Below are 25325 nucleotides of genomic sequence, written 5' to 3' on the forward strand. Positions count from 1 at the left end.
GCTCCTCAAGGCAGGTACACGTCCCACAGCTTACTGATTTTGTTTCAGTTCCCTCTTTGTACCTGGCATTTGGGGAGTTTTCTACTTGCAAGCTTAGCCCTATACTTAATGTGTGTTCCATTTTATTCAAAATATCTTAACTTTCTGGTGGAAGGGTTTTTGAGTTATCTGGCCTACCCACCATATGGCTGGAAATAGAACTACCAATTCATTCTTCATGCTTGCAGCCAAAGAGACCTGTCTAAAATACAAGATTTTGTCACCAGCCTTGCATAAAACTCTTGAATGGCTCCCCATTGATCTTAGGACAGACACTGAAATCTATAATCTATAAGGCCTTGAATGGATGGGTCCATACCTGTTTCTCCAGTCTCACGTTGCATCATATCCTTCTCATTCTCTGTGTTCTACTCATACTGGTGTTTTTTGGTTTCTGAACTGTACCTTACTCCTCCTTACCATATCAACTTCCCACATTCTGTTCCTTCTTAGTGGGACACCCCTGTGTTCTCTCAGGACTCACCCTTCATATCTCAACATAATTGCATCATGGCAGTTGTCTAGGTTGAGTTTCCTCTGGCTCATGTGTTTGTTTCCTCAGATACCTATCCTTTATTATACTTATCACAATTGTGTTTTTACTTTTATTTTTGTAGTTATCTTATTAATATCTCTTTCACCCACTGGGCTTCAGGCTCTGTGAAGGCAGGGGCCATATCTGTTTTTGCTTTGTGTTTTTGTTAGTCAGTAAAAGTAACATTAGCTTCTACACTCACACTAACATAAACAATCCTAAAATCTCAGCTGTTTAACAACATTAAAATTGGATTCCTTTCACCATAGTCCAAAGTGGGTCAGGGCACTCTTCTCCAGCTGGATCCCCAAAGACCCAGGTTGCACCCCCATCTTCAGCATGTCACCATCAAGAGTCACGTTGGAAGGGAGGAGAAGGAAGGACCATGAGGAAGGTTTTTACGAGCCAGGCCAGGCATGCACCTCTCCCACCTACATTCCATTGGCCAGAGCTCAGTCATAAGGCCCCATTGTAAAAGAGCTGGGAAATATAGATTATCTGTGAGCCTGGGAAGAAGAGGAGAAAATGATTATCAGCAGGCATTCAAGTCTCTGCCACACCATCGTATTTTTAGCAAAGAGTAGTTCCTGGTAATAGGAAGTTCTTGATAAGCACAAATTGAGTGTATCAATGAATAGATGGCTGGCTGGGTGGTTGGGTGAGTGAGGTGGATGGATGGATGGTTTTGCTGTCAATGAATGGCTCATTATTCATTTAGTCTGTAAGCTCTTTAAATACAATGACCATAATGATCATATCTTTAAGTATAATGACCATATGTTAAGTATAGTGACCATATCTTAAAGTATATTGACCATGCCATATTGTTCATTATGATATCCCCACTGCTAGAGAAGTTTTTGGCGAAAGTAGAAGCTCATGCAGGAATGAATAATTACCACTGCTTGGGAGATTTCATGAAGGAGATGGAGTGCTAGGGGGTCCTTAAAGAAGGGTATGAAAAGAAATTAGGAGGGCAACTTAAGAAATAAATTTGTGAAGACATGGGATGGATAGGGGAAAAAGTAGAAAAAATGATGAAAGGTTAGTGTGCCTATAGCTGAGGGTAACAAAGGAGGGAATCAATGGTGAGTGTGCCTATAGCTGAGAGTAACAAAGGAGGGAAACAATGGCGAGAATGAAGAACATTACAGAGGTAATATTTCACCTGGCTAGTGTTATTTGAACACCGTGTCTGCTAAGTTGAAAATTCCTTCATTTTCTCTTTCGATGTATGATAGCCTTACACCTAGGAATAAAGTTGTCTCTTCAGTGAAATAACATCTTTCCCTCTCCCTTCTTGACGCTTACGGACTAAAATGAGTACTATGTGCACAGTAAGTGTGTATTTGGATTGGCCGGAAGTTGGTACTGTGAAAGTCACTTTGCCTCTGACCATGCAGAAGGGAAAACCACACTAGTTCCAGCCCCAGCTGTCAGGCCAGGATTTCGCCCTAGCCCTTTTCCAATCAATACTTAGAAATGCCTGGTGCCATCAGGAGGGAGCTGCATTTTTAAAAAATGAATAAAGTGGGACAGCCAAAATCTTTACATTCTTTATGCTCTTCTCTGCAGCTTTCTGCCCAGGGATGGAGACTACTCTGATAGCTGCAGATAGGCAGCCTGAAGGTGCCATACTCCCCTGCCCTGAGAAGGGGATTGGGGATACAAAAAATAGCCAGTCCTACAATACAGGCTTCCGAAATGCACTATCAGAGTTAGTGACAAGGGAGCCGCTCTCCCTCTGGGGCTACAGCAGTGCAGGGAGCTTTAGTGGATCAATACTTTAGTCTTGTCATGCTAATTGCTCATTGGTTGACATTCATGATCCTTCCTTGCTCCCTCCCTATGTAAACTCTTTACAGCTGGAACAGCAAGATGCAAAAATCCTGAGCCTTCAAAGCCAGCTCCTGCAGAAGAGAGAGGGCCTGGCAGCTGAGGTATGGCGCGCCCCCATTTTCTTGTTCCCCTTAAAAGAGCTTCATGTGTGTCTGTATGTAGTGGTGTGATAGGGAGACGCACAAAGAAATACCTCAGGAACTCTCCTGCGACACGTAAATGGTATTATCTTTTCAGAACAAAACAATATCTCTTCCTCTTCCACCCCCACCCCCCCCAAAAAAAAACCCAGAAAACAAAAATATCCGCTGGTTCTATGAGTTTCGTTGCAGCCCTTCTTCTGTTTTGGTGAACGTGTCACCCTCCACCAGTTCACAGTGAACATGTACTTGCACTACTTGCACTGTCCTCTTTGCTCTCAGACTAGGGCATGTCAGACCAAGCTGCCGAGAGAGAGAGAGAGAGAGAGAGAGAGAGAGAGAGAGAATATGTGTGTGTGTGTGTGTGTGATCACGCCTACCATATTGGCTTCCTGTCCCTGGAACATCAGGTTTTCTAGCTGGCTGAGCCTGTCCCCACACTCATTGTTGCCACTGAGACCATCCCAACTCCTACCCTGTATGCTCCAGGCCTGTGCTATGCAGGGTTTTGTTAAGCCGGTTAGTATTAATTGATTTTTTTTTTCCATTTTTTTTCTTTCTTTCCCTGGGCGGGTCAATAGCTGGATGCTTCAGGAGCAGAGGATCTATCAACTGCAAACCAAGCACAGGGAGACGCAGGCAAACCTGGAACAGTAACCCAGCCAGCTCCAATTGCTCCGACAGTACTTGGTGGCTAGAGAGTCAGCAGCAGAAAGCATGCCCCGGGCCATGAAGCAGGAAATGGACTCTGACTCAATCCTTGAGGTCTGGTAAGTTTCTTTACTTTTGGAAAGTAAGGCAAATGTTAACCAAGTCTTTATTTCTTGCTCAAGAGAGTCAGCAGTATCTGGGCCGATTTCAGTGAGTGAGCTAAAGATCAAAATTGGAATGCTCCAGCAGATCTGGAAGGATGGAGGGGTTGGAGGAAAGAATAGGGGCTTGCGGTATAGACAAGGACTAACCAAACTCCGATCCTAATGTGAGCCACTGCAGCCAAGCAGATGTCCTGTGTATCGATCCCTGCATCCTATTATTGATTTCCTCTTGGGGCCAAGAATGGGGTGGACCTATGCAGGACAAGAGGGGAACTGACACCCCCCCAGAGGGCCAAGCAGCCCTAATCGGTGATAACAGTGTTAAGTGGTCAGCCTGGAGATGAGGTTTGCTTAGATCTATTGATCTGCACTCCCCTGGGATATAAATCCTTCTGAATTTGCTTCCATGGATATAAATATTTATAATTAAAATAGCCTAGGAGCTTCTTATAGACACAGAGAGAGTGGCCCATCCCAGGATAAGGCTTGATACCAATCTCTTTCGTCTCCGTACTCGGTACACTCTTCTCACTGTCTTGCATCTGTTCATATGTCTCTGTTCTCTGTTTTGAACCCTATTTTGCTCAGCCTCTGAGTGACAGGCACAATATCTCAGACTATCAGAAGCCGGAAAAAATCCATTCTTTCTGAATGCAGCCTCCAGCTGAGGAGGGAGTGCTGATCCCCCCAGCCAAGGCTACACAGTTTCATGTGCATTCAGGAGCCTGGACTCAGAAAGGATTGGGCTATTTTGGGGGCAATGAGGGAAGACGTTTTTAGTTGTTGCTTTGTTTTTGCTTTGACTGGAGCATCCATTTGGATCCAGTAACAAACAAGCTTTGTAGAACAAACATGTTAGCCAATGCTAAGATCCTGTGTTGGCTCACTTGCAGTATTACATCTGGGAGTACAACTTGAAGGGCCCCACACTCTTGTTTCTCAGCACCTCATAAATCTAAGCCCATGTGAAGTGAACAGAGCATCCCTTCTTCAAGAGAATGGAAAAAGAAAGGATGCTGAGGAACTGTTGGGGGCAGAGCCCTTGAAGCCAGCTGGCAAGACTGAGACCACTGGTCAATGCTTTGCCCACTGAAAGGACAACCTTATAAAGAATTGGAACCATTAAGCTTTAATTTTTAGAAATTTGGATGCTAGAGGGAATGGTCTTTAGGGACCACTGCGGTCCCTAAACCCATCATCTGCTCCGGTGCCAGGATACAAATCTGTTCACCCTGAATCCTTCATCTACTTGGATGTCCAGGATACAATCTTTTCAGTTTGGGAACTTCTGACTGTTTTTCTCAGGTGTCTGCCTTGCTTCAATGCTTATATCTTCAACAGTGTGTCTTTATGTGTCTGCCTTCAGCAGGTTTCATTAATTTGTAATTTATGCCTACAAAATTGTTTAAGCGCTTCTGGATCTTACACTGGTCAAGGGTGTGTGTTAGTGGCTGTGTGTGCACTGTACAGACTGTGGGGGAGAATCTACTGGGTTTTGCTTTTCCTGATTTTAAAATGTTTAGTCATTCTGATCCATACGTGTGAGTTAATAAGTGTATGTCTCTGTACCTTGGTGCAAGTGTCTGTACTCGGGAAGCAGTGAACACAAGCAGTTTAGAGTAGTATTCCACATTTCTCTACCATTTGCATTAACTGTGTCTTTCCCAAATGCATATTCAGCTTCATTTTTTTTTTCTTTTTATTCAGATGTGGTAGTTTTCAAACTCAAATCTAGCTCATTTGTCTCTTTTAGCACATGATTGAGGATTAGGGACTATTCTAATTGGCAGTCAAGGGTCAGTATTTTGGACTCCATTTGGCTTAGATAATTTATATAGAATAAAAGTCTAACAGGTATAATCACAATAGCCTTGGCTTAATAATTTTCCAAGCATACTTGAAGTTGAAAAACACTTCAAACTAAAAATGGAAGAATGTTCTGGTTAGTAAGTTGTATGCTTCTGTAATAATGGAGAGAATTGGAATGCAGTTCTCTTTGTTTGATTTATATGGCAACACCAAGAATGTGAGACATGTGTTTTACTGTATAAATAAACTTTCAACATTGACCTAGAGAACAGAAGACTCAGGTTGGTACTTAAATCCTGCTCTGCTAGGTTATAATGAAAAGCATCTTAATAAGAATAGATTTTTTAGGAAGAAAAATCCTAAGATTCGTGTCTTTCTCTCATTGTTTGCAATATTTGTCAACATTTACTTACATGATTCCTATGAAGAACAAGCTTATTTGGAGAAAGTGATCTAAATTTTAGAATTGAATGTACTCCACTAATTAAATGTGGATGTCCTTGTGATCTTAGTGCCACTAAATCTAAATAGCACATACATAAATTCACTGCTGTCTTATGCTACAAGTCGTATTTGAAAGCTTGTTGCCAGCCCTAAGAAAGTGATTTTATTATGGAGTTATCTAATGACTTAAGATAACATGTTTCATTGTCTACAGTCTTGTAAGAATTTAACTCTTATGTTATAGATATTTCATATGCTACATTTACATTTTATATTTTATACATATAGAGATCTTTAAAATTCTATCTGTCTAAAAGTTTTCCTCTTCAATGTATTTTATAATACAAGGATAGAAAATTTCACTTTATTTCTATATTCAAAACATAAAATGTTATAATATTGATATTTCACCTTTATTTCCATATTAATAACATGTATTATGTTTCAAACCTTTCTAAGCATCTTGACATACTCATTTGCTCTTTAGAGCAATTTACAAGATAAGTTAGAGCAGAAGTCATTATCTTCATTTTACCAATAATAAAACATGCACAAGGTGACACAGATATTACTGTCAAACTTGAAGCTGTGGCCTGAAGCTAAGGACTCCTGGTCAAGTACTCTTTCCACAGCTACTGCTGCTTCTGTTAATGTTTGGTAACTTTTTAGCATACTCTGTATTTCCAGTGCCTATTATAACCATTACAATCATGTAAGGCAAATGTCGGTTGCTCTTAGATGATCCTTAGCATTCTAACCACATAAGAAAAAGTAGCAAATAAGTATTTCAGGCATCTTTCTTGGGCTTTTATCACAGCACAACCTGCTGCAGAGTCTGATGTCTTGATGGACCTTTATTGTCAGCTTCAGAAATTCTGGGTGAGCTATTAATATGCTTAATGATTTTGCTCCCCAGCAACATGTTCCTATGAAAACATGGTGAGTATATATTACTCACTATGTTTCACAAAACAATTGTGTACATATTTTGTCTTTATACCTAACAACATTTGCCTTAAAGACACATTTTGTATAATTTGAAACATCCATGAAGCTTTTCCTTTTCCGGAATAACTAGCATCCCTTCTCCAACCTCTTCCCCGTTCAGGGGTTCTTGACCTTCACTGTGTTACGGACCCCACTGCCAATCTGCTATAGACCTAAAGCCTATGGACCTTTCTTAGTATAATGCCTTTAAATATATAAAATAAAGAATAAAGCATGTAGAATTACAAAGAAAATCAATTTATATTGAAATTCAGCTATCAAAATATTAAAATCAATTAAATATTAACACCAATATTTGGTATGATAATATGTATAGTTTCTATTAATACATTAATAAAACCCAGTGGTTGGTGTACTACTATAATTTTAAAGCAGTGATGAGCATAAGGGATATTTTGAAATATCTACAATATCTGATATGTAGCTATGGTTTATATTGGTGACATTGTCACCAGCGTTAATATTATGGTAATTTGTTTTCTACATTTATTTTTTTCACTTTTACATCCATTATATTTAATTTGATTCTTACAACAACCTTGTGAGGTAGGCAAGATGTGAAGTCGATATTTTATAGACAAAGCAGCTGAAGCATAGCAGGAGCCTAACTGATGGGATCCATTTTCTCTTCCATCAAGCATCTTCTTGTATATTGTCTTCATCCAAATCCTTGACAGAAATGCTGAAGAGGACCTCTGTAGGCTAGGTTGATACTGAATTCTCAAATAGCACTGACTGGTACAGCAGTTTAAGCAAGTCAGTTTCACCTAAAAGTGTGATTATCCAACCCACATGTTGCCATTCTGTTCAAAAAGGATGGTACAAAAGACAGTCACAGTCACCTGGCTTACTGACATAAATATTAATATTAATCCAATAAGTAAAAAGCACATGAGAATTGGCTGCCACAAAAAAAAATTTCGACCTGTATCTACCAAGAAACTATCTTACCAACTAAAGAAGCCAAGTCTTTCTCTCTTTCAAAACACTCATGGGGCCATGTTTTATTATAATGGTTCGTCACAGGTCCTAACCCACACCGTATTTGATTATATACATGTCTCATAATTAAGTCATTCCTCTTTATCACACCCAGCACTTAGTCCACTGCTGCCCATGTAGGAGGCACTCAAATTGGTAAAACAGAAATCTATTCAAGCGAATGTTCTTCCAATATTATCTGGCCCCCCTCCAAAAGCAAACTTGTGACTAGAAGAGGCACCAGTCATTGCCACGTTCCTACTAACATGACTGATTTAAATGCCTTATGATTGACTTGGTCATGGTTTCCAACAGGTGCAAAGGCTTTTGCTAGTTAAACCAGTTTTCACTGGATCATTTTGTTTTCTATGTGTGTTTTGACCAAAAACAAAGATAGGTTCTCTAACAACAGGGAGAGAATACATGCAATAGGAATATGTCTATAAAATGATAGTCTATCAATAAGGAAAATAAGTGATTAATAAAACAAAACATCCAACTGTAGGTCTACCCAAAGAAAGGAAAAAGGACTAACAAAGAGGAATATAGTGCTTTACCATTTACATATCTTTCACATACATTCTCATTTGACCCTCACAACAGCCCTGTGAGGTAGGCATCATGGATATTCTTCTCATTAACCAAATGGAGACAGTAAATCTCAGAGCAGCACACTGATATGCCCAAGGCTCTACAGTTAGTGATTTGTATTAACATCAGTCTTTGGCCTAAAAATTCAGCACCCAACTTTCCCTCATACTTGCCCCCACCTACTTCACAGGGATAATGAAGATAAAATGAATTCAGGGCTAGAAAAATACTTTGAGGGAAACAAGCACTGTATAATTATACCTACAAACTATGATTTTCCACAATATATGGCTCATTCCTCTTCTCATCCCAGCTTGTGTGTGAACTCAGAGTTGTATATTGCCTCTGTTCTGTGCTCAATAAGCAAATAAGGCAGGCAGGGGGTACAGTGTGATCCTGTTTAAAGTTGCATAAATTACAATCAGGGTAACTGCTGTTATTAGGCAAATTGAAAAACAGCACAGAAAGGTCAGTGTGCAACTAGGACCCACTAAAGCTCAGAGCAAAGCAATGCAAGATTATCAAACAAGGCATGATTACATAGAAGGAAAATGTGGTATCAGAGTTCAAACTGGCACACACACACAATTAGCTAAAGTAAAGTGGTGGCAAAGAAGAGTTATTTGTTCCATGTTACACAAGCAAGAGCAGAAGATTCATGGGAACCCGTACAAAAGCATCTTGTGTCACATGGATCTCTCCAGCTGCCTATAGGGAATATACACAACAGTATATCACCTTCAAAGAATGACTGTACCTATGTTCATATCCTGAACTACACCAAGGAATAGCTCCATGCTAAACTGCTTTGGCTAAAATACAACCAGTGCCATCATTCCCAATCAGACTAATGGACAGAATGGCTTTTAAGATAAGGAGTTAGATGGCTGCGTTTAGGGTTTTTTCAGGATTTACTCTGGATTCTCCTGCTTTAAAACCCAAAGAAAGTTATATTGAGTTTTTATTGATGATTCTATGTGTTTATAACAGAGTGTGATAGGTGAATTAAACATATTAAAAGAGTTCTATAGCATCTGTTGAGAAAAGATTATATACTATACAAAGTATTCAAGTCATACAAAACCATTTTTCTGTGTCTTTTCAACTGAGAAGAATCCTATTCAGCATGCTTCTCCTCCTGAGGTGGTTCATACTGAGCAAGCTTTGCTTTCAGTTTTTTACTTTTTTCTACAATAGCTTTATATTTCTCTTTCGTTTTTGCCAGTTCTAGGCAAAGCAGCTCTATTTCTGGATTTTCTGGGGTAGCAGTTCCTAAGTGATGCTTTAAGAAATCCAAAGCACCGTTAGGTTTCTCTGGTTCTTCATACCAACACCTTGGTCAGTGTGTCCAGCACCCCTGACTTCTCCAAGTACCTCCGGAACTGCTCACGCTTCGAGTTGGCGGCTTTGTAATGGGCCATAGTGACAGCGACAGCAGCGTAGCTGGCCTGTTTTCTACATTTATAATAGAAGGAAATGCTAAACTGTAGCTCAATATTAATGAAAGTAAAGGTGGATTTTTTCCCATCTAACATTCGTAAACACATTGAACCCTATCCTTGGCTATCAGTGGATGACAGGTTAAGAACCCCTACTCTAACTAGTTCCTACTTATTTTCAAAACTATATCATTTCTTCTAAAGAACTTCACCAACCTCCCCCTAGATACAGTTAGCTGCCACTCTTCTGTGCCCCAAGAGCACGCCACAGCCTCTCCAGCCTAACACTTACCACTGGCTCTGCTTCAATGTACTCGTTTGTCCCTCCTATAGGAGCACACATTCCTGAGGCATGGGCCGTGGCTTGTGAGACTTTATATTACCACCATGTAGCCCGGTATCTGGCATATAGCAGGGCTCACTAGATATTAAAAGGGAGGAGAAAGGAAAATTCAAACATAAGGGAGCCATAGATCATAGACTATGATCTTTAAAACCGAAAATTAAAGTTAGTAGCTTGAATGTTTCCTTGAGTCAAATTTCCTGTCAATGGGATCTTCATATTTCAGGGAGTAGAGATGACCATGCGCCCCTGTTCTACTTCTCTTTCAGCGCAGCTCTCAATTTACAGCCTCCTAAGAAATCACAATCCCGCACTACCGATCTAATAATAATAATATCCCAATTTCAGACCTGTTTATTTTAGGTTCTTATTAGTACAGATGAGGAAAAGGGGCAGTAGAGACATGAAGATTAAGGGCTTTCTTCACACCCTGAGCTTTTTAGGGCTTTATCATTCAAATTTTTTTATACTTTAAGTTCTGGGATACATGTGCAGAACGTGCAGGTTTGTTACATAGGTATACATGTACCATGGTGGTTTGCTGCACCCATCAACCCATCATCTAGGTTATCATTCAAATGTTAAAAGCCAGGAAAAATGATTTAATTTTAAGGCACATACAAAATGTATATGTTCTCCCTAGAGCTCTATGTATTTGAAAATGATTGTTAATATTTCCTTAAAAAATAGAACACTAGTAATAAAAGACTCCTAAGTCCTCAGCACAGATGCTTTATGTAGAATAAGCATAGATGCTTGTACACAGCAAGGTACACTTTCAGACATAACTCAACTTCTTCCTATTAATGTCACATAAACATTGGGACTTATTCATGCATATTCACTTAATTTTGTATGCATCCCTTCTTTCCCAGTAATAAATACTTGCCATTCCTACTCAAATGAATGGACATTCACATATCAATGTGAGACTGCATATTTCTTGGGTACAAGTTGATTTTTGATCTACAATGAACTTGTTTATTATAGGAGGAAGAAGGTAGAGATCCACATGGAGATAAAATTAGAAAAAATTTATAGCCATTTTTATTGTCTAATAGCAGTCTTCTATTCAATGTTCTAATGTATGAGTACAGGTTGAACCAAGTCTTTGATTAGCGTTTCAATGGCATTCAATAAACCCCTATAGACTATCCTATTGAAATATACTAGTCACCCTCACATATTTAAGTTACTAAATTGAATCTGATTTAATACAAAGTTCTAAGATCTTGACTTGAATAAAGTTTATTTCACCTCAACATTTAATAAGGCACTGACCCATTCTCACCGCATGTATTCTGTAAGTGATATCTTATCAGGGTCCTTGGTAAGTAACCAAGGAGCAGATGCTAAAATATCCTTGTGGGCCTTGGTTCAGCATTCACCACCCTTTACCTACTGAGCAGCAAGTTGAAAAGCAGTATTCTGAGTCCTCCTTCCCACTGACTTTCCTAAATGGAGTGTTGGTTGTACACAAAAGAAAAGCTGGACGATGATTATGATGACAGATGAGAAGTCACTTGCATTGGAACTGTGGGTCAAGGAATTGATCTCAAAGAAGTAATCTATATTTGAGCCTCTACATCTTTTGAAAGGAAGCCCCGCAGCACCTTAACTGATATTCCTGTACTTAGGCTTCTAAAGGTACACAACTTATTGCGTGCTCTTTTACCTGCTACATACCTGCATCTCTGACTTCATTCTTTTCTTATGTTATATTATTCCTTTCATTCCTGCTCTCTCTCCTCTTTTGAAAACATCTTATATTTTGAATTAGCTATTACCCTAAATTTACTGATTTGGTGTATAACATTTGAGCTCTTCAGAAAAAGAATCTACTCAAAACTAAAAGTTTAGACGTATGTTTATAAGGCAGGCAAATTGATCTAATACATATAGAGAAACATTTGCTAAGATTTTTTTGCAAATAAATGTAGTCATTCATAGTGGATATGATATTAGTATTACAGCAATAATTTTATACGTATTATCACCCTTAATTTACAGAATACAGTACACATCTTTCCCAGGCAGAAAGGGAAATAGGACACTGGAAAACAATTCAAACAAGCAGAACAGGAAAGATAGTTTAAATACTGTATTATAGTTCATAACAAAACTTATTTTAAAAGAAAATAAGGCCTGGGAAAGTGTTTTGAGAATTATCGCTTGAAGTGAAGAGATTGTATTAAAGCAATTTGCTTGCAAATTTAACAGTCAGTAGACATTTTCAATAATCCACATTTTAAAGATTACTTGAAAACCTTAAATATTTTCTAAACAGAAAGAAAGGTGTTACCAGTAATTATCATCTATTAAAATATAACCCCTGTGTCTAATAGTATAATGAATCAGAAGTGAAGAGGGAAAAACTGAAAGGATGGAGAGGATAATGGAGCCAAGAGCAGGAGGCAGCTTTGGGGATGGATAAAGGACAAATCATTCCAGACAAATATGATCACTCTTTTAAATCACATTACGAGATTAATGGATGAAGGGAATGCACTAGAGGTAATATATATGGATTTTACTAAAGCATTTGATACACTACTCCATGAATTTCCACTTGCAAAATTAATTCAAATTGGGTAGAATATGTGCATGGTCACATAGATTGAAAATTGGCTGAAAGACCATAAACAAAGAGCAGTGACAAATATCGGTCCCTCACATTTAGGTGGGAGACAAGTGTCCACTGCATTCGTGAGGACCCATGCCCACTTTGGCATCACACAACCATTTCACTAATGATCTGGGGCAAGGAAAATGAAAGTACAGAGTTCCCAAATCTTGACATGGGAAGTATCACAAACCAAGGCACAGTTAGAGCACAAAAAGAGTTAATAATAGTAGAGAATAAAATCAAATATAAGCAATACTTAACCTCTTTTAATGACTGAAAGAAGAACAAAGAATTACTAGAAAAATTGTTACATACAATTTTCATTTTAATTGTTAAGACACTAATTGGGGAAAGTGCTCTGAAAGTCATGCTGTCAGCTGGGCCCAGTGGCTCATGCCTGTAATCCCAGCACTTTGGGAGGCTGAGGCGAGTGGATCATCTGAGGTCAGGACCAGCCTGACTAACATGGTAAAACCCTGTCTCTACTAGAAATACAAAAAATTAGCCAGATGTGGGGGCAGACGCCTGTAATCCCAGCTACTCGGGAGGCTGAGGTAGGAGAATTGCTTGAACCTGTGAGGTGGAGGTTGCAGTGAGCCAAGATCTTGCCACTGCACCCCAGCCTGGGCAACAGAGCAAGACTCCGTCTCAAAACAAACAAACAAACAAACAAAAAACTGAAATGCTGTGCTCCTGTGTTGCTCCAAAATTTTAATTCATCCAAAGAAACTCAGAAATGCTGAAGGAGCAAAGGGAATTGATTTATAAAGAAAGAATTTAATGTCTACTTAAGTGAGTAACTATTGAGGTATCAGTAATTTCCCCAAATATGTGATGAAAACAGGGCAAATAATCATCTTAAGTGAATCTTGGCTTATAGGAATCTTTCTGATGAAAAGTCTCCAAATACCATTTTGATAACTGCCAGGTTAAACTTCATATTGTTTCTGATTTTTTTGTTAGAATTATTGAAATCATGTAAAATTTAATTATTTAAAAGCAACATGAGCTCTTAAAAAGTGGATGGGTAAAATATGATTTTCCTTTTACAGAGAGCAGGATCTTATTTATAATCAAAGCCATTTCATATTCACCATCTCATCCATTCCTCATGGCCACCTTGTGAGGGAGGTATCATCATCCCTGAATTATAGATGTGGAAACTGAGGCTCAGAGGGGACAAATCCTTACCCAAGACTATACCTTTAGTAATGTCAGAGTTACTAAGCACAAATTTTATGGACACCTAGTCTTGGAGTCTTTCCACTAAACAGCACTGTTTCTCATGTGTATGCCATGAAAGAGACTGTCTCAGAAGCCATGTACCAGACTTTAACTGTTCATTTTGTGCTGAATTAGATAATGTAATGTAAAGGGCCTAGCATAGAATCTGGGACAGAGAAGGCACTTAATAGTGTTTAGCTCATTTGCTTTTACCCTATTTACAATTTCTTCATTCAACATTTATTAAGCACCTAAGAGATGCTGGGCATTGCCCAGCAGGTCAATCATCTTAGCTCTTTTTAAGTTCAGGTCTCCTAAATGAGACCTGAGGCCCCATGGGAGAAGACCCCTGTGTCTGCCTGTTCACTGCAGTGTCCTCAACACCTAGCATATACTCAATGAAGACTTTCTGAGTTACAGAGAAAACATCTTACCTCATCCCTCCAAAGTTCTTGTGAGCTCTGGCCAGGCTAAAGCCTCATGTGCTCACTTCATACAGCATCAGATAAATGACCAGCAACTCCCTGCACCCACTAAATTCCTGGATGGGGCCATTAGGAAGCTAGTTGGCTTCACTTGTCAAGGTATTGGTTTGGTTTGGTTTTGTCTTGTTTTGTTTTGTTTTTTTCTTTTCTTTCACCAAAGCATCCCTGGGACCTGATAACAAGTTAAGGGCCACGCTAAAGCACTTGACTGCTTTGCTTAATGTAGGGGATGGGTCTTCTGCTTCTCCTGTGCCTATTCTTGAACCTCTCCACAGAAAATTCTGTAGAGGAGCAGTAAGAGCACATGACTTTATAGCTTTTGAACAGTCTTTCCTGCAAATTTGGAAGGAGACTAGAGTAGGGAAGGCCCAGATGATGGAAAAGCTTGGAGCTTCTTTAGTGACTAGGCCAAATCTAAGGACAGGTGATGGAGCATGTAGCTCAGGTAGTGATGCAAAACATAGAGATTCCCCATTGCCAGAGAAAACACCTGCCCATAACACAAAAACAAATGTGTGCATTCTTCCTGGGAATATTTTACACCACAGATATTTCCACCCACAATTGAATTAGTCGTGTTATTTTCAAAAAGTACTTTTGTCATTTCCACCCCTCTTCTGCATTAGGCTTATTGCAGTTGGATGAGTGCACCTGAAGTCTTCAGTGAAGTGTCAGGTGTAATTTAGCACTGGGAGATGAATTATGCGATTGCCCTTTAGGAAAAGGCTGGGAGCTCAGCCCTGCCTGTCAAATAGGTCCCTGCCTTATAGTGAACTCTGCAGGTGAATGAATCAGTATTTGGCATATCAGCATTTCATTGAGCCTCCATGCTAATGTCTTTTTGAAATGAAACCGAGAAAGCTGTTAACCTCAGTTAGCCAGGTGTCTCCTCTGTGACCGGGATAAATCACCAATGTAGAGGCTGAGAACTCTGTTCTTACTGCTTTGGGGAATGAGAGCCGCGGCTGTGGGGAAGCTGATGGAAGGGGACTCCAAATCTCAGAAAACTAAATCAGGATTTTTATCTTCCTTAAAAGGAGAAATAAATATTACTTCTCCTTGCCTCCTGTTTTAGCTCATCTAAAAGGATTTTGGAGAATTTTATTCAATTAGATAGCATATCCTTACTTATCCTTTTTTCCAAGCCTTTGATCTCTCATATATATATATATAGATATATATATGCATGAACATATATATATGCATGAACTATATATATATGCATGAACATATATATGCATGAACATATATATATGCATGAACATATATATGCATGAACATATATATATATGTTCATATATGTACATACATAAATTCCTGGGATGTCTCACAACTGAAAACCTGGTCTTAACTGCCTGAGTAGCTACAGTCAGCCAACTAGAAATTCTCCACCATTTGTTTTTTGTTTTGTTTTGTTTTGTTGAGACAGAGTCTCACTCTGTCACCCAGCCTGGAGTGCAGTGCTGCAATCTCAGCTCACTGCAACCTCTACCCCCTGGGTTCAAGAGATTCTTCTGCCTCAGCCTCCCCAGTAGCTGAGATTACAGGCATGTCCCACCATGCCTGGCTAATTTTTGTATTTTTAGTAAAGACAGGGTTTCACCATGTTGGCCAGGCTGGTCTTGAACTCCTGACCTCAAGTGATCTGCCCATCTCGGCCTCCCAAAGTGCTGGGATTACAGGTGTGAGCCACCATGTCCGGCCTCCAGAACTTCTTGAATATTTTTCCAAAGCTCGGATTCAAACAACATCTACGTGAAATCTTCACGTCAACCTTGTGAAGCAGGAGTCATTATTTCTGATCTTCTATTTGAAAACACCAGGGTGCAGAGAAGTTTCAGGAGTGGCCAAGCTCAGGGTCAAACCCAGAGCTTCTGCTTCAGTTGTCTGTTCCTCAGTCAGTAGCTGCTGTGCAACTACTGTGGCCAAATGCAATGCCAGGCACCAGAAATCTTTCCCCTAACAATCCAGTGCAAACAGAAGGTTTATGACCTGGGCTTGCAGGCTGTTTCTTGCCTTGAAGGCTCTGGACTACTTCCTCCTGCAGCTGTCCCAAAGGGAAGGCTGTTTGATTACTACTTACGTCTTCAGCCTTAGGTATTTACAATCATTTGTACACTTGCTATTTATAGCTCCAATGTGCATGTTATTCCCTTTTTCACTTTGCCTGCCTGAGCTTTCTGAACTGGAAAAGGAGTAGATGAATGAAGTTAGGGCCCATGATTTTGAGTGTTCAAGAGGAACACGGGGCAAGATGCTAGAAGGATTCTCAATCAGCAGGAAAACAAACTAGGTTAGGTAAGCTGCAAGGTTTTTAGAACAATTACAGATTCATGATAAAATTTATTCTCTAAAACTTAAATCCCAGAAAAAAAATTGAAAAGCACAAATTATGAAAAGGGCCATAGACAGCCTATAAGCATGTAAGTGTCATGCTTGGAAAAGGAGCTTTCTTGCTTGCTCCTTTTATTCTTTGGTTGGAGGGAGGAGCAATCAGAGTGGGGATGAAACTGGCTTATAAGGACAGAGTTCAAACCTTGATAGAATGCATGACACAACAGTTTGAGGACCAGTAGGAGGAAGGTCCAACTGCATCATTTTACAAAGCTGAAAACTGAAGCTCGAAAATGTCAGCCAATTTGTCCAAGGCCACAAAGCTTGTTAAATTGAAGAATTAGGACGTGAGTACAGATCTTCTGGTGCCAAGTCAGTGTTCTTTATGACATCTGAGGTGGTCTAGTTGAGTTTCCTTCCTTTGTTAAAAGTCCCGAGTGGCAATCCCAAAGGAAAGAGCAGAAAATGACCATCCAGTGCTACTCAGTTTTAAAAGAATACAACCTTTATTTCCAGGCCTGTTTTCACTTTTGTTTACCCACACCCAGGTCCCGCCCACCTACTCCCACGAAATCACATCCTCCACTAGCCTTCTCTTACCTCCCCAGAAAAATTTAACCATGTCTTCATTCACACTACATCTATAACTTTAAACATACCTCTATACTTGCATTTATCCTTCATGTTGTAATTTATTTGTTCATGGGTCTCTTGTTCCTATAGATTGTGAATTTCATGAGAACTCATTCACCTTAGCACTTCCCCATATCTAGCATTGTAATTGGAAAATGGCAGGAACCCCATAAAAGTTGGTTGAACTGAATATCATCTGCTCTCCAGCAAACTGAAGTGGTCAGGCAATTCTATCTGAGTTTCATATAATCTGGCAATGACAAAGACCTGTTGTCTTGGGCTTCATGTTGAAGTTTGAAGGCTCATTATAGCTTTTTCTCATCCCCTTAGCCTGTTTAAGGACTGATCAGGGCCAGGCACAGTGACTCACACCTGTCATCCCAGCACTTTGGGGAAGTGAAGTGGGAAAATAATTTGAGCCCAGGAGTTTGAGTCTGCAATGAGCTATGATTGCATCACTGCACTTCAACCTGGGCGACAAAACAAGACCCTGTCTGAAAAAAACAAAAAAACAAAACAAAACCAAAAAAACACTGATCAGGATAGAAAGAAATTTGTAAGTGTTTTCTTGTACTTGTGACTAATTGTACTTGTGCAAATAAGTTATCTAGAGACCCTCAAAATGTACTTTCTCCTTGTGAATCCACTGAAATGGCATTCCATTAGTTTTACTTCTTATTCCTTAATGACAATGAATCAAAACTTTGTGGCAACTTTGCACTCTTTTTATATTTCCAGAAGCAGATATATAGACAGAGCCAGAAACCACTCTTCAAACAGCAGAGAGATGTAAGGAAGTACAGCTATTTGACTTCACCCTTAAAGGAGTTACACTGATCGTGGAAGATGGTTTTCTTGTGAACCCACCTAAAGGAAAATTCTGAATCCACCTAAAGGAAATTTCTGGTTTTTCCAACTTGAACGTCAAAATTAAATGCAGGGAAATTTAGTGTTTTGCCCAGATATTCATTGGTTCCTCAGCATGTTAGTGGGATCAGATCAGAAGAGGTTCCCAATTAAACATTTAAAAAATGCCTTCACACAAATCAAAACTACAATGAGATATCATCTCACCCCAGTTAAAATGGCTTCTATCCAAAAGACAGGCAATAACACATGCTGGCAAGAATATGGAGAAAAGAGAACCCTCATACACTGTTAGTGGGAATGTAAGTTAGTACAACCACTATGGAAAACAGTTTGAAGCTTCCTCAAAAAGCTAAAAATAGAACTACCATACAACCCAGCAATCTCACTCCTAGGTATATACTCAAAAGAAAAGAAATCAGTATATCAAAGATATCTGTACACCCATGTTTATGGCAGTACTATTCACAATAGCCGAGATTTGGAAGCAACCTGAGTGTCCATCAACAGACAAATGGAAAGAAAATGTGGTACATATACACAATGGAGTACTATTCAGCCATAAAAAAGAATGAGATCCAGCAATCTGAAACACGGATGGAACTGAAGGTCATTACATTAAGTGAAATCAACCAGGCACAAAAAGACAAACTTTGCATGTTCTCACTTGTTTGTGAGAGCTAAAAATTGAACAATTGAACTCATGGAGATAGAGAGTAAAAGGATGATGACCAGAGGCTATGAAGGGTAGTGGGGAGGGTGGGAGAGAAGTGGGGATAGCTAATGGGTACAAACAAAATAGTTAGAAAGAATGAATAAGACCTAGTATTTGCTAGCACAACAGAGTGACTATAGTAAAAAATAATTGCACCTTTTAAAATACCTTAAAGAATATAATTGGGTTGTTTGTAACACAAATGATGAATGCTTGAAGTGATAGATACCCCATTTACCCTGATGTGATTATTACACATTGCATGTCTGTATCAAAATATCTCATGTACTCCATGAATATATACACTTACTATGTACCCACAACTTAAAAAAAAAGTTTTTAATGCATTAACAATACATTAAGATTTTTGAAACTGGCTTGGTCTTTCTCTGTTCCGCATCAAAAAAAGAAACCGCAATTCATTCACATTTCCACCACTGACAGGGAACTTACAAAATATTCCATGGAAATAGGAGATAAGGATAACATAATAACTTAAATCCACAAATAACTCCCAATCCAATGTTAGCTAATAATTCCAACCCCTACTCACCCTTCCTTTTATCAGAGCTGCCTTACCAAAGACAGAAGAGGTGACAGATCGAGCTGCATCTCCTCGGATTTCCTTGGCATCACTTGAACATGCAAGGGCCAAAAGAAAGGAAGGATCTCTTTATCTGTAAACTTTCTGCTTGTGGCTGGATCTCACCTCCTAGTCAGACAGCTGGAGGACAGAAAGTGATCATAGCTTGACAGGGATTTTGTTTTAGCGGAAGTTTGTCTATGATTCTATTGGGATAATAATAACAACAACAATAATAATAAAAGGTTGCTTGTCCTTTCAGGGTTTTACAGGAAAACAGCAATTCACAAATTTACAACAGAGGGAATTTAATGCAGGGAATTACAGGAAGACCCTGAGAAGCCAATGGGAGTGGTGAGGTTAACAACAGCAGGAAGCCACTACCCTCACTAGGCTGCAGAGACAAAGCGAGGAAGTGGCGTTACCAGAGCCCAGAGCCCAGGGTCATCTCATAGAAACTGGAATCATGGAAGGCCTGTGTGAGAGAGCTGGAGCTACAGAGGAGACACAGCTGGGGCTGGAGCCCTATCCCAAAACAGAGTGGGAGGCAGAGATGTGCCTAATTTCTCCCTCCCACACTCCATTCTCCCTTCAGCTCCTTCCATTGCCTGAACCTATCTGGAAGCCAATTGACTTGTGAGCCTAGAAATGCAGCCTTTGGGGGATCTGATCCTAGCCACACAGAGCAGAACAGGAGAAAGTGGGGAATGGATTTGAAAACAAAAAGGCTTAGAAACAATACAGAAGCTCTATTCCTCCTCTTACCCGACTGTGGGTGAAAACATACACGTTTGCCTCTAGTCATTATTAAGTTGTGCCTCTCAGCCATATGTGGGTTTCTTTCTAGTGTTGGTTAGGATGGTTATGTCAGCACATTAACAATCTTTATTGCATATCCAATGGATGATAAATATTACTAGACTCTGTAGGAAATAGAAAGAAATCAAAGACAACATCACTGACTATATGTCATTTACCCTTGCACTTATAGTTAGTTGGAGGTTTTCTAAAAGAAGTAAATCCTAAAACAAGAGGTAAAAGGTTTCCTATAGAGTAGATAGGAAGAGTGTTTTAGGTAGAGGAAGTACCCTAAGGAAGTGTGACACACATTTTGCATGGCACACAAGTATCTGTAACAGGAATACACAGTCAAGATGGGCTTGGGTGACAGAGAAGTCAGTGGAAAACTTGAAAGGTCCAACAGAGGACTTTAAATGTGATCAACAGGGAACATGGTAAACCTTCCATGTGAAAAATGGCATTGAGCTCTGCTTGGTGCCAGATGGAGCACTAAGGAGCTATTGGGATAGTCTAGTCAGGAGGTAGAGAGCAAGTATCTGAATGTGAGGAGGCATCATAATGTGGTGATTAAGAGCACAGGTTCTGAAGCAAATCTGTCTGGGGTCAAATCTCAGTTCTACCACTTATTAGATCCTTCTCTAGAGGACAAAGATGATAATAGTAAGCGCCCCTGCTTGTAGGGTTCCAAGCATTAACTCCATGCCTGAGACATGATAAATGTTAGCCATTATTGAAATCATATTAGAGGACGAGCTTACCAAGGAAGGAAGAGAGAAAGAGTAAAATGCCCATCAGGCAGCTCAGATGTATATTTGGAACTGTTTGTAATATAAATTGTAGTTGAAATCACTATGAATGCATAAACTCACTGCAAGACTGAGTTCAGAGGAAGGAAAAACAGAGGATCCAGGACAGACGGAGGAGACAATAGAAAAGCAGTCAAGGAAATAATAAGAGAATTCTGTGGACCAGCATATTAAAACCTCAGAGAATAATAAAGCCATACAAAACAGTGGTCACTTGACAGGATATTGAAGCCCTGGATGAATGTCATCTGTTCAGTTTGCTGAGTTGGTTTTCTGCTTACTTTGGCCTAGGCATTACCATCATTTTCGCACGTTGCAGCATTTAAAATAGTATTAGAGTAAGAGCCAAATCCCAATGTTGTATAAGTGCCTGTCATCAGTGACCATTAGTGATACATTTTTAAAATCATCCATAGGGAGTTGAGTGTACATCTTTAAATCTTCCAAGGAAGCTAATTTGGCAACAACAAGAGCACAACACTTTCTTGTAGGGTACCAGAGCCACGTTGCTAGTACCAATTTCCCTGCTTCTCACTGGAGCCTAAAAACAATAAGGAGAAGGAGTTCAGGAAATGAAGACATTACTAACAGCCACAAAACAGCCAGAATTGCTGCAAAAGGTCTGGCATTAGCCTGATAACAGCTTTGGCTGAGGCTGTACATCTATATGACATGTGGTTATAGTGCCCGATGTTTGGCATGAACAGTGGAGTGCTGGCCTGAGAGTAGAGATAAGGAAAGGAGATGAGGAAGAGAGAGATGGGTGCACAGATTTGCTGTAGGGTTTTGTGTGTTCAATTTCCAACACTGCTTAAAGAATAGGTGTGCAGAACTCCACTTGGTGGCAGCTTAGAGAATGTGCCTTTCTGTGTTTCTTCTTTAATTAAAACCAGTAAGGTTGAAGTTGAAGTATGGAGGCCACTAGGGTTGGGGAAGGGGCTGTGATCTGACCAAGGGAATCAAAGAAGCTGGCTCTTGTGGGTCTTGAGGTAGTGTGTCATAGAAAGGCAGAGCCATTTCATTTATTTTTCTTAAATGCCTTACAGTTCTTAGTCTCTGTACATCACATGAGCCAACATTGAAGAGTTTGAAGAAAAGCCCCGTGGTTGATCAGTTTCTCTTATAACTAAAGTAACCATATAATTTCTCCTTCAGACTTTTTACTGAAACAGCATACAATGAATACTTTTGCTGGGACAACAGGCATAAACTGGACCATCCCAGAATGATTAGAATATGTAATCATTGGCTGGGTGCGGTGGCTCATGCCTGTAACCCCAGTATTTTGGGAGGCCAAGGCGGGTGGATCACCTGAGGTCAGGAGTTCGAGACCAGCCTGGCCAACATTGCAAAACCCTGTCTCTACTAAAAATACAAAAAATTGGTTGAGGCAGGAGAATGGCGTGAACCCGGGAGGCGGAGCTTGCAGTGAGCCGAGGATTGCGCCACTGCACTCCAGCCTGGGCGACAGAGCGAGACTCTGTCTCAAAAAAAATAAATAAATAAATAAATAATAAATAAATAAATAAAAATACAAAAAATTAGCCAGGTGTGGTGGCACACCCCTGTAATCCCAGCTACTCAGGAGGCTGAGGCCGGAGAATTGCTTGAACCCAGGAGACAGAGGTTGCAGTGAGCCCAGATCACACCATTGCACTCTGGCCTGGGTGACAGAGCAAGACTCCACCTCAAAAAAAATAAAAATAAAAAAAAAACAATATGTAATCATCCTACTTATAATCCATTTCAAAACGTTTTAGTTCATATAGTGTAGTGATTAAGAGAACAGACCCTGGAACCAGACTTACTAAAACCCCAGCTATGCTGGCAACTAGCTATGTGACCTTGACAAGTCACTTAACTTCCCTGAAGTTCAGTACCATCATTAGCAAAATAATTGTTCCTACTTTTGTTTTTTTGTGTTTTTTTATTTTATTTTATTTTATTTTCTTCTTCTTCTTCTTCTTCTTCTTCTTCTTCTTCTTCTTCTTCTTATTATTATTATTATTATTATTATTATACTTTAGGCTCTATGGTACATGTGCGCAACACGCAGGTAAGTTACATATGTATACATGTGCCATGCTGGTGTGCTGCACCCACCAACTCGTCATCTAGCATTAGGTATATCTCCCAGTGCTATCCCTCCCCCCTCCCCCCACCCCACAACAGTCCCCGAAGTGTGATGTTCCCCTTCTTGTGTCCATGTGTTCTCATTGTTCAATTCCCACCTATGAGTAAGAATATGCGGTGTTTGGTTTTTTGTTCTTGCGATAGTTTACTGAGAATGATGATTTCCAATTTCATCCGTGTCCCTACAAAGGACATGAACTCATCATTTTTTATGGCTGCATAGTATTCCATGGTGTATATGTGCCACATTTTCTTAATCCAGTCTATCATTGTTGGACATTTGGGTTGGTTCCAAGTCTTTGCTATTGTGAATAATGCCGCAATAAACATACGTGTGCATGTGTCTTTATAGCAGCATGATTTATAGTCCTTTGGGTATATACCCAGTAATGGGATGGCTGGGTCAAATGGAATTTCTAGTTCTAGATCCCTGAGGAATCGCCACACTGACTTCCACAAGGGTTGAACTAGTTTACAGTCCCACCAACAGTGTAAAAGTGTTCCTATTTCTCCACATCCTCTCCAGCACCTGTTGTTTCCTGACTTTTTAATGATTGCCATTCTAACTGGTGTGAGATGGTATCTCATTGTGGTTTTGATTTGCATTTCTCTGATGGCCAGTGATGGTGAGCATTTTTTCATGTGTTTTTTGGCTGCATAAATGTCTTCTTTTGAGAAGTGTCTGTTCATGTCCTTCGCCCACTTTTTGATGGGGTTGTTTGTTTTTTTCTTGTAAATTTGTTGGAGTTCATTGTAGATTCTGGATATTAGCCCTTTGTCAGATGAGTAGGTTGCGAAAATTTTCTCCCATTTTGTAGGTTGCCTGTTCACTCTGATGGTAGTTTCCTTTGCTGTGCAGAAGCTCTTTAGTTTAATTAGATCCCATTTGTCAATTTTGGCTTTTGTTGCCATTGCTTTTGGTGTTTTCGACATGAAGTCCTTGCCCATGCCTATGTCCTGAATGGTAATGCCTAGGTTTTCTTCTAGGGTTTTTATGGTTTTAGGTCTAACATTTAAGTCTTTAATCCATCTTGAATTGATTTTTGTATAAGGTATAAGGAAGGGATCCAGTTTCAGCTTTCTGCATATGGCTAGCCAGTTTTCCCAGCGCCATTTATTAAATAGGGAATCCTTTCCCCATTTCTTGTTTTTGTTAGGTTTGTCAAAGATCAGATAGTTGTAGATATGTGGCATTATTTCTGACGGCTCTGTCCTGTTCCATTGATCTATATCTCTGTTTTGGTACCAGTACCATGCTGTTTTGGTTACTGTAACCTTGTAGTATAGTTTGAAGTCAGGTAATGTGATGCCTCCAGCTTTGTTCTTTTGGCTTAGGATTGACTTGGCGATGCGGGCTCTTTTTTGGTTCCATATGAACTTTAAAGTAGTTTTTTCCAATTCTGTGAAGAAAGTCATTGGTAACTTGATGGGGATGGCATTGAATCTGTAAATTACCTTGGAAAGGATGGCCATTTTCATGATATTGATTCTTCCTACCCATGAGCATGGAATGTTCTTCCATTTGTTTGTATCCTCTTTTATTTCCTTGAGCAGTGGTTTGTAGTTCTCCTTGAAGAGGTCCTTCACATCCCTTGTAAGTTGGATTCCTAGGTCTTTTATTCTCTTTGAAGCAATTGTGAATGGGAGTTCACTCATGATTTGGCTCTCTGTTTGTCTGTTATTGATGTATAAGAATGCTTGTGATTTTTGTACATTGATTTTCTATCCTGAGACTTTGCTGAAGTTGCTTATCAGCTTAAGGAGATTTTGGGCTGAGACAATGGGGTTTTCTAGATATACTATCATGTCATCTGCAAACAGGGACAATTTGACTTCCTCTTTGCCTAATTGAATACCCTTGATTTCCTTCTCTTGCCTAATTGCCCTGGCCAGAACTTCCAACACTATGTTGAATAGAAGTGGTGAGAGAGGGCATCCCTGTCTTGTGCCAGTTTTCAAAGGGAATGCTTCCAGTTTTTGCCCATTCAGTATGATATTGGCTGTGGGTTTGTCATAAATAGCTCTTATTATTTTGAGATACGTCCCATCAATACCTAATTTATTGAGAGTTTTTAGCATGAAGGGTTGTTGAATTTTGTCAAAGGTCTTTTCTGCATCTATTGAGATAATCATGT

At 39.7% G+C, this 25325-nt stretch overlaps 1 protein-coding gene and 1 pseudogene across 1 annotated transcript in view; one reads left to right on the forward strand and one right to left on the reverse strand.

Moving 5' to 3' along the window:
- Positions 1–1540: 1540 nt before the first annotated feature.
- The window catches only part of PMFBP1 (polyamine modulated factor 1 binding protein 1), a 171460-nt gene continuing 147675 nt past the window's right edge, over positions 1541–25325 (forward strand). Inside the window, exons 1-2 of the mRNA XM_054453195.2 lie at positions 1541–2514; positions 3135–3323. The gene's annotated coding sequence lies outside the window, so the exon portion shown is untranslated. The remainder of the gene's footprint in view (positions 2515–3134; positions 3324–25325) is intronic.
- Positions 9244–9643, reverse strand: LOC129015358 (c-Myc-binding protein-like; annotated as a pseudogene).

The sequence above is a fragment of the Pongo pygmaeus genome, chromosome 18 (assembly GCF_028885625.2).
Source record: "Pongo pygmaeus isolate AG05252 chromosome 18, NHGRI_mPonPyg2-v2.0_pri, whole genome shotgun sequence".
Classification (NCBI taxonomy): domain Eukaryota; kingdom Metazoa; phylum Chordata; class Mammalia; order Primates; family Hominidae; genus Pongo; species Pongo pygmaeus.